Raw genomic sequence first — 10263 nt, 5'->3', positions numbered from 1 at the left:
TCGTCTTCAGCCAACGAGCTCAGCCCGCTCTTCTATTTTTGGATTTCTCTGCCGACGTCCCCAAAGAACGGAGTCCGAGCAGAGAAGCGTCTTCAGTCGCTTCGGCGTAAGGACGCACACGGTACAAGGTACCCATTCATTTAATGTCTTTACATTATTTTATTCTTGTACTTTTCTCTGCCGACGTCCCCAAAGAACGGAGTCCGAGCAGAGAAGCGTCTTCAGTCGCCTCGGCACAAGGACGCACACGGTACAAGGTACCCATTCATTTAATGTCTTTACATTCTTATTTATCTTTACTTGGATTCTTCTCTGCCGACGTCCCCAAAGAACGGACTCCGAGCAGAAAAAGCGTCTTCAGTCGCCTTGGTGTAGGAACGCTCACAGCACCAGGACGATCGATGACTGAACTACTTCCTTCGCCCGAGCCAAAAAGCAGCTCGGACTCAGAAGTCGGGGGGTAGTGTTGGTGGAAAAATGGACCACCCCACAAATGTAATTATAGCACCCAAATCCATCAGCAAGCTCGAGCTCATCCTAAGTGATCGGGCTCTTCCGCTCTCGAGCTCATCCTAAGTGATCGAGCTCTTCCGCTCTCGAGCTCATCCTAAGTGATCGGGCTCTTCCGCTCTCGAGCTCATAGACCAGAGAGCCGAGACCAGAGAGCCGAGACCAGAAGGCCGAGACCAGAGAGCCGAGACCAGAAGGCCGAGACCAGAGAGCCGAGACCAGAAGGCCGAGACCAGAGAGCCGAGACCAGAGAGCCGAGACCAGAAGGCCGAGACCAGAAGGCCGAGCACAGCAGGCCGAGCCCATGCCTTAGCCAAATATCCAATTTCCACCTAACCCTCTAAGGGACCTGACAACTCCACTATAACCTGCCACTATCTCCAAGCCATCAAGGCATAAGATCTTCGCAGGTATTCGGCACGACCTGCCATTAATGCACGAGACTCTCTCAAGTCTCCGATGCACTCAGTCATTTAATGAACACGGCCCAAGACGATCTCCGGATCACTGAACCATCAGAACGTATGGCTCTCCCTGACCGCCGGTTCATTCGGTAATAAATGCACTTACCATCCACGGACCCCAGGCCCACCACAGCCGGTGGTTCAACCACTCCAACAGGTCCGATCGACCGTGACAACTCCCTGATTCCGGTCTGATTCGGTTCCGTTCTCCACTACGCCATAAATGGGCCAAATCGTGTCCAATTATTACAGACAGGGACAAATCCCCCGGTTACCTCCCAAGTAACGTAATCCCCTCCTATAAAAGGGAACCTGGGAGAACCAAAGGGGGGGAGGGAACAGAAACGGAAACAGATCCCCGGGACCGAAAGCCCGAGAGAACCCTCCTAGGCCGGGAAGCACAGACACAATTGAGGACATCATCCTCTTCGTCTTCTTTATCTTATCCAAATGTTCTTGCTGTCTTCTCCATATACTCTCTTCCCTGCTCTCTCCACATACTTGCCCCCTCTGACTTAGGCATCGGAGGGCCGGCGCCGGGGAGCCCGGCCACCGGTTTTCCTTGTAGGACTTGCGCACCCCACAGTGGAGGACGCCACCAGCCGGCGCACCGTCGACCACCCTTCCAGCGGCGGAGCTCTGCCCCTCCAGGAGGACGCCACCAGCCGGCGCTCCGTCGACCACCTTTCCCGCCGTCGATCGCCGCCCCCGCGGCGGAAGCCCCTCCTTCCCCGGCTTCGCGGTGGCCCCCGGGTCCAATTTCCAGCAACAATTATCATAAGTAAAAATGCAATTCCAGACACATGTATGTATGTATATTGTCACGACCCCCGCCCCGTTCCCGGCGGGCCGCCGCGACGGTCCTAGGGTGCGGGTAGGCATAAGGCCACCAGCCACCGCGTAGAACCCTACTACCTATCAATCATCAATAAATCTTGAAAAATTTGGCATGATACATGCACAAAATGATCACTTTTTCTATAGTGACCTGTCAGGATTATTTCAATACATACAACAACACTACCTGTCAGAGCAGCAATCACATAATCTGTCACATAATGAACCTGGACAATATATATCAATACATCATCTCAGGCATATAACTCATCTATATAAAAATCTGGTTCCCATTCCATCCATGGTCAAACCCATATCCACAACAGGATTTATGACTGTAACTATACACTATATACAACAGAAGGTTTATAATACACCAAAAGGGTATAAACCTCTATCTACATTGTACTATACTATGGAGCGGCACAGCTAGCAGGCAATCTCTAACCCTGCTCCTCTCTATACAATACCTGCCCTGCAATCAAAAACACCAAACTGGGGAGTGAGTATATAAATACTCAGTGAGTGGAGTAGAGAGTACTATGCACATGAGACAAGATATAATCACGGCTCGAGGTAAAATCTCAAGATCAATAACAAGATGAACATGAACTCAACATAAAGAATATGGAGTAAATCATCAATATCACCACAATCAATATCAACTCATCTGAAGCATATATGGAATAATCAAGTCAACATATATGCTACTCATGAATATGCTCAACAGATCATAATGCTGGAACATACAAATCAGGTGTCAATATGCTGAAATCATCACTAGACAGCTATCGGGAGGTGGGTTTTACGCCCCAGGCGAACCAGCAACAACTCTCTACTGCCATATGCATACATCGAATATGACACCACACCAATATGTAAATCATCACTAGACAGCTGTCGGGAGGTGGGTTTTACGCCCCAGGCGAACCAGCAACAACTCCCTACTGTCACATGCATATGCAGGATAAGACACCATACCGATAACATAAATGCTAGACAGCTGTCGGGAGGTGGGTTTTACGCCCCAGGCGAACCAGCAACAACTCCCTACTGTCACATGCATATGCAGGATAAGACACCATACCGATAACATAAATGCTAGACAGCTATCAGGAGGTGGGTTTTACGCCCCAGGCGAACCAGCAACAACTCCCTACTGTCACATGCATATGCAGGATAAGACACCACACTGATCATATAAATGCCGGCCAGTATCCAGAACAGAAATCCATCTCACATCTACATACTAAACGGCACCTCGCGGGAATTCTACATCCGCGGAAAGCCATACTGCACCTCGCGGGGTCTTACTATGCCCAGCGGCAAGCAGAATATAAGTCGTAGGACCGGCCGATCCTACGCCTAGGGCCGTGTCCCCCCTAGGAAGGGACTGGGCTCCGCCCACCCAGAAGGCTACTATGTGCACAAAGGCCGATGTTCAACCCCATCGACTATAGGTGTCCTGCAGATACTGTCAAGCCATGCATAAATGCCATAATGCACCCTCCCAATACTCTACTAAAAAGGAGCATAATCAAGACTACCACTCACTCGGCCACGACCCAATTATAACTAACATCAGGGTTGGGAGTGAGGAATCACGGGAGTACAATGCAACTCAATATACCATGAGAAGGGCTCTACAAGTCTTTGAAATAGAGGAAATGAAATCAATTTATAAAAGAAGTCATTTCACAATTCAGATCCAATTTAATTACTCATAAAGGAGTATAATCAAAGCTACCACTCACAAGTCTTTGAAATAGAGGAAATGAAATCAATTTACAAAAGAAGTTATTTCACAATTCGGAATCAATTTGATTACTCATCAACCCCTCATAATTCCTCTCAATGTTCCCTCAAATGCATGTACAGAATAATCAAGCATGGAGAATCAAGATTATAGAGGAATCTACTACAATATCAATCAATATGCTCAAGTGGAATCAATTCACACTTGGCGACATTCATGAAAATGAATTAAGGATGCTCATGGTGCAAAGTACATGACTCCCACTCACAAGTCTTTGAAATAGATGAAATGAAATCACTTTACAAAAGATGTCATTTCCCAATTCAGATCCATCGTAATTCCTCTCAATGTTCCCTCGAATGCATGTACAGAATAATCAAGTATGGAGAACAAAATATAGAGGAATCTACAACAACAATTAATCAATAGGCTCAGGTGGAATCAAGTCACACTTGGCAACATTCATGAAAATGAATAAGGAATGCTCATGGTGCAAAGTACATGACTCCCACTCACCTGTCAATCTGGCACAGCCCTGATACGCCTCCAAAAATCTACAGCAGGCAGTGGGAAACTTCTTCCTCTTGTTCCCTAGCTTCTTGCCCAACTGTGACATGCATTTACAATACATTTAGTCTTGTATCAAGGGCCATAATCTACGTGCCAATTATAATATAGGGAACTTTAATTGATTCAACTCCCCCGTTCCCTAAATCTTTTCTTTTCTTTCTTCTTTTCCTTTTTAATTAATTAACTCACTATTTATGTGTATTAGGGACTCCTTTGCATGAGTACAAGGTCCCTTTTAGCTTGATCTAGGCTTAATACTCTATTATAGCATGAAATCCCCTATTTTCCATCCGGATGAACAGTAACCCGAACTGACAGTGGGTTACTTCATCCCGGTTTTGATCCACTTTCAGGACTCCAAAATTGATGAAATTTTTACCTAGCATTCTACACTCATAGAGGATTCCAAAGAGATAACATGCATCATCATCGGAGGCCGTTTGACCCCCTAAATAATTTGTCGAAGTTGGGACTTCGACACAGTTTTTCCGTAGTGCCGGAAAAATTTGTCAAAATCCGATTCTTCTTCTTTTAACCACCTCTACAACCCTTATCCGACCCCTCTAGACTATATCCACCCTTTGTATAGCCTAATGTCATCAAAAGACTAGATAGGGATGGATATTTACCTTTTTCTTTTTGGAAATCGAGGTCCTTGCGTAGAGGGGAAGGAGATCTACGTTTTTTCCTTCAGCTGGAAGTGCAACCGGGATCCCTTTCCTCCTTGAATCCCCTTCCTCTTCTTCTTTCTTCTTCTTCTTCTTCTCTTTTTCTTTCTTTCTTTCCTCTGTTTCACGCCTGAGAACCCCCTCCCTCTTTCTCTCGGTTTCACCAGCTCAAACCCTCCAATTAAATCACATCAAAACACTATTCACCCTTTGTTTAATATTATTAAATTCCCATTTTGCCCCTAACACTTCAACATATCTACCGTTATGCCATTAACTTTTGATTCCTTCCAATTTTACCCTTACCACTTCAATGCATCTACAACTATGCCATTATCTTTTGATTCCTTCCAATTTTACCCCTTATATCAATTTTAAAGGACTATTCTATCCCTTTTTATATATAAAAAAAAAAAATTTGGGGTTATTACATCCTCCCCCCCTTATATAAAATTCGTCCTCGAATTTAAAAGAGTAAATTACCTGTCATAGCTGCATTCGATGTCTGTGCCTCCTGTGGATTTACCGTGAACACCCTTCCTTGCCCTCTGCCTACTGGAGCTGACAGTTGAGATGGTCCAGCACTCTGCTGTGATGTTTGTGCTTGACCTCTACCTCTGCCTACAGGCTCCCTACTACTAGGCTTGTCCATCTGCACAGAAGGATAGGATGCCAAAGGCACAAACTGCTGGGTGGCACCCTGCGGGCATTTTCTGACAAAATGACCCGGCTGTCCACATCTGTAGCACACTCCCTGACCCATTCTGCATCTGCCAGGGTGCTGCTTCCCACATATGCCACATACTGGCCATGATTGGAACCTAGATTCAGTTCTGGCCATAGTGACTGGAGGACGAGGTACTGATGGTAGAAAAGTATCTTGTGATTGACCTCTTTCCCTCCATTTCCTCTTACGTGGGGCAGGTGGAGCTGAGCGTACAGACTGCTCCATCGGGCCCTCCGAGAGATCTACTCCCTCAGATCTATCTCTACTGCTTTGCCCTTTCCCCATGCTCATTTTCCTCTTTGTTTCTGGTCTCCCACTGTTTTGCTTTATCAATTAGCCTAGACAAGGTGGGGACCTCTACTGCCAGTACTGCATTATAAAGCGGGGAAATCAGACCCCGCCTGAATCTTTCTATCCTGGCAGCTTAAGTGGGGATGATGTAAGGAGCATACTTCCCCAATCTAGTGAACTCACGAGCGTACTCAGATACGCTCATTCCGGGCATCTGCTTCAGCCTCTCAAACTGAAGAGCCCGATTCTGCCTCTCAGCCGGAGACAAAAACTCATCCATCACTGCTTGCCTGAACTCTTCCCAGGTTGGAGGATTCCTACTGTACAATCTGTCCTCCACGTGCCTCTGGTACCAGCCCCAGGCATCTTCTTTCATTGTGAGCCCTACAAGTTCTATTGCCCTTGCATCAGAACAGGGCAGTCTCCGTATCATCTTTTCAGTCTCCTCCAGGAATCTCTGAGGATCTTCACCTTCTTCCCCCTTAAACTCGGGGGTTCTGAGCCTCAGAAATTTCTGTACAGTAATCTCCTCATCATCTAGAGCCCGCCTGGCCAAACTTCTTGGCACAGGTACAGGAGGTGGGATGGATACTACTGACGGGGCAGGAGATTTTCCCCGAGCAATCTGCTCCCTCAGAGCCTGATTCTCCGCCACTAACTGTTCCATCAATGCATCTCTACTTCTTACATCTCCTTGATCATCAACCCTCCGTCTATCAGCAGGAGGAGGTTTTTCTCTTTGGGGCTCGACATGTGCAGAACCCGCATCCAATGCTATATCTGGCTCCATCCTCCTTCCAGGACGAGCAGATCCTCTCCTTGGAGGTATTCTTTATATGTCTCTAAAAGAATCAAGAGAGATGGCAGTTATTACACACTTAGTCATAATATATTTTACTGAATTATAAATGACTCATAAATTAATATACAGAAAAATCCTATGCTCCATAGTATAATCCTATACTTAATCCTGACTCATCCTATTGCTCTGACAGGACTCTTGTTTAACCTTTGCTCTGATACCAAGCTTTGTCACGACCCCCGCCCCGTTCCCGGCGGGCCGCCGCGACGGTCCTAGGGTGCGGGTAGGCATAAGGCCACCAGCCACCGCGTAGAACCCTACTACCTATCAATCATCAATAAATCTTGAAAAATTTGGCATGATACATGCACAAAATGATCACTTTTTCTATAGTGACCTGTCAGGATTATTTCAATACATACAACAACACTACCTGTCAGAGCAGCAATCACATAATCTGTCACATAATGAACCTGGACAATATATATCAATACATCATCTCAGGCATATAACTCATCTATATAAAAATCTGGTTCCCATTCCATCCATGGTCAAACCCATATCCACAACAGGATTTATGACTGTAACTATACACTATATACAACAGAAGGTTTATAATACACCAAAAGGGTATAAACCTCTATCTACATTGTACTATACTATGGAGCGGCACAGCTAGCAGGCAATCTCTAACCCTGCTCCTCTCTATACAATACCTGCCCTGCAATCAAAAACACCAAACTGGGGAGTGAGTATATAAATACTCAGTGAGTGGAGTAGAGAGTACTATGCACATGAGACAAGATATAATCACGGCTCGAGGTAAAATCTCAAGATCAATAACAAGATGAACATGAACTCAACATAAAGAATATGGAGTAAATCATCAATATCACCACAATCAATATCAACTCATCTGAAGCATATATGGAATAATCAAGTCAACATATATGCTACTCATGAATATGCTCAACAGATCATAATGCTGGAACATACAAATCAGGTGTCAATATGCTGAAATCATCACTAGACAGCTATCGGGAGGTGGGTTTTACGCCCCAGGCGAACCAGCAACAACTCTCTACTGCCATATGCATACATCGAATATGACACCACACCAATATGTAAATCATCACTAGACAGCTGTCGGGAGGTGGGTTTTACGCCCCAGGCGAACCAGCAACAACTCCCTACTGTCACATGCATATGCAGGATAAGACACCATACCGATAACATAAATGCTAGACAGCTGTCGGGAGGTGGGTTTTACGCCCCAGGCGAACCAGCAACAACTCCCTACTGTCACATGCATATGCAGGATAAGACACCATACCGATAACATAAATGCTAGACAGCTATCAGGAGGTGGGTTTTACGCCCCAGGCGAACCAGCAACAACTCCCTACTGTCACATGCATATGCAGGATAAGACACCACACTGATCATATAAATGCCGGCCAGTATCCAGAACAGAAATCCATCTCACATCTACATACTAAACGGCACCTCGCGGGAATTCTACATCCGCGGAAAGCCATACTGCACCTCGCGGGGTCTTACTATGCCCAGCGGCAAGCAGAATATAAGTCGTAGGACCGGCCGATCCTACGCCTAGGGCCGTGTCCCCCCTAGGAAGGGACTGGGCTCCGCCCACCCAGAAGGCTACTATGTGCACAAAGGCCGATGTTCAACCCCATCGACTATAGGTGTCCTGCAGATACTGTCAAGCCATGCATAAATGCCATAATGCACCCTCCCAATACTCTACTAAAAAGGAGCATAATCAAGACTACCACTCACTCGGCCACGACCCAATTATAACTAACATCAGGGTTGGGAGTGAGGAATCACGGGAGTACAATGCAACTCAATATACCATGAGAAGGGCTCTACAAGTCTTTGAAATAGAGGAAATGAAATCAATTTATAAAAGAAGTCATTTCACAATTCAGATCCAATTTAATTACTCATAAAGGAGTATAATCAAAGCTACCACTCACAAGTCTTTGAAATAGAGGAAATGAAATCAATTTACAAAAGAAGTTATTTCACAATTCGGAATCAATTTGATTACTCATCAACCCCTCATAATTCCTCTCAATGTTCCCTCAAATGCATGTACAGAATAATCAAGCATGGAGAATCAAGATTATAGAGGAATCTACTACAATATCAATCAATATGCTCAAGTGGAATCAATTCACACTTGGCGACATTCATGAAAATGAATTAAGGATGCTCATGGTGCAAAGTACATGACTCCCACTCACAAGTCTTTGAAATAGATGAAATGAAATCACTTTACAAAAGATGTCATTTCCCAATTCAGATCCATCGTAATTCCTCTCAATGTTCCCTCGAATGCATGTACAGAATAATCAAGTATGGAGAACAAAATATAGAGGAATCTACAACAACAATTAATCAATAGGCTCAGGTGGAATCAAGTCACACTTGGCAACATTCATGAAAATGAATAAGGAATGCTCATGGTGCAAAGTACATGACTCCCACTCACCTGTCAATCTGGCACAGCCCTGATACGCCTCCAAAAATCTACAGCAGGCAGTGGGGAACTTCTTCCTCTTGTTCCCTAGCTTCTTGCCCAACTGTGACATGCATTTACAATACATTTAGTCTTGTATCAAGGGCCATAATCTACGTGCCAATTATAATATAGGGAACTTTAATTGATTCAACTCCCCCGTTCCCTAAATCTTTTCTTTTCTTTCTTCTTTTCCTTTTTAATTAATTAACTCACTATTTATGTGTATTAGGGACTCCTTTGCATGAGTACAAGGTCCCTTTTAGCTTGATCTAGGCTTAATACTCTATTATAGCATGAAATCCCCTATTTTCCATCCGGATGAACAGTAACCCGAACTGACAGTGGGTTACTTCATCCCGGTTTTGATCCACTTTCAGGACTCCAAAATTGATGAAATTTTTACCTAGCATTCTACACTCATAGAGGATTCCAAAGAGATAACATGCATCATCATCGGAGGCCGTTTGACCCCCTAAATAATTTGTCGAAGTTGGGACTTCGACACAGTTTTTCCGTAGTGCCGGAAAAATTTGTCAAAATCCGATTCTTCTTCTTTTAACCACCTCTACAACCCTTATCCGACCCCTCTAGACTATATCCACCCTTTGTATAGCCTAATGTCATCAAAAGACTAGATAGGGATGGATATTTACCTTTTTCTTTTTGGAAATCGAGGTCCTTGCGTAGAGGGGAAGGAGATCTACGTTTTTTCCTTCAGCTGGAAGTGCAACCGGGATCCCTTTCCTCCTTGAATCCCCTTCCTCTTCTTCTTTCTTCTTCTTCTTCTTCTCTTTTTCTTTCTTTCTTTCCTCTGTTTCACGCCTGAGAACCCCCTCCCTCTTTCTCTCGGTTTCACCAGCTCAAACCCTCCAATTAAATCACATCAAAACACTATTCACCCTTTGTTTAATATTATTAAATTCCCATTTTGCCCCTAACACTTCAACATATCTACCGTTATGCCATTAACTTTTGTTTCCTTCCAATTTTACCCTTACCACTTCAATGCATCTACAACTATGCCATTATCTTTTGATTCCTTCCAATTTTACCCCTTATATCAATTTTAAAGGACTATTCTATCCCTTTT

The sequence above is a fragment of the Phoenix dactylifera genome, chromosome 5 (genome assembly GCF_009389715.1).
Source record: "Phoenix dactylifera cultivar Barhee BC4 chromosome 5, palm_55x_up_171113_PBpolish2nd_filt_p, whole genome shotgun sequence".
Classification (NCBI taxonomy): domain Eukaryota; kingdom Viridiplantae; phylum Streptophyta; class Magnoliopsida; order Arecales; family Arecaceae; genus Phoenix; species Phoenix dactylifera.
Note: the sequence above shows the minus strand (reverse complement) of the source record.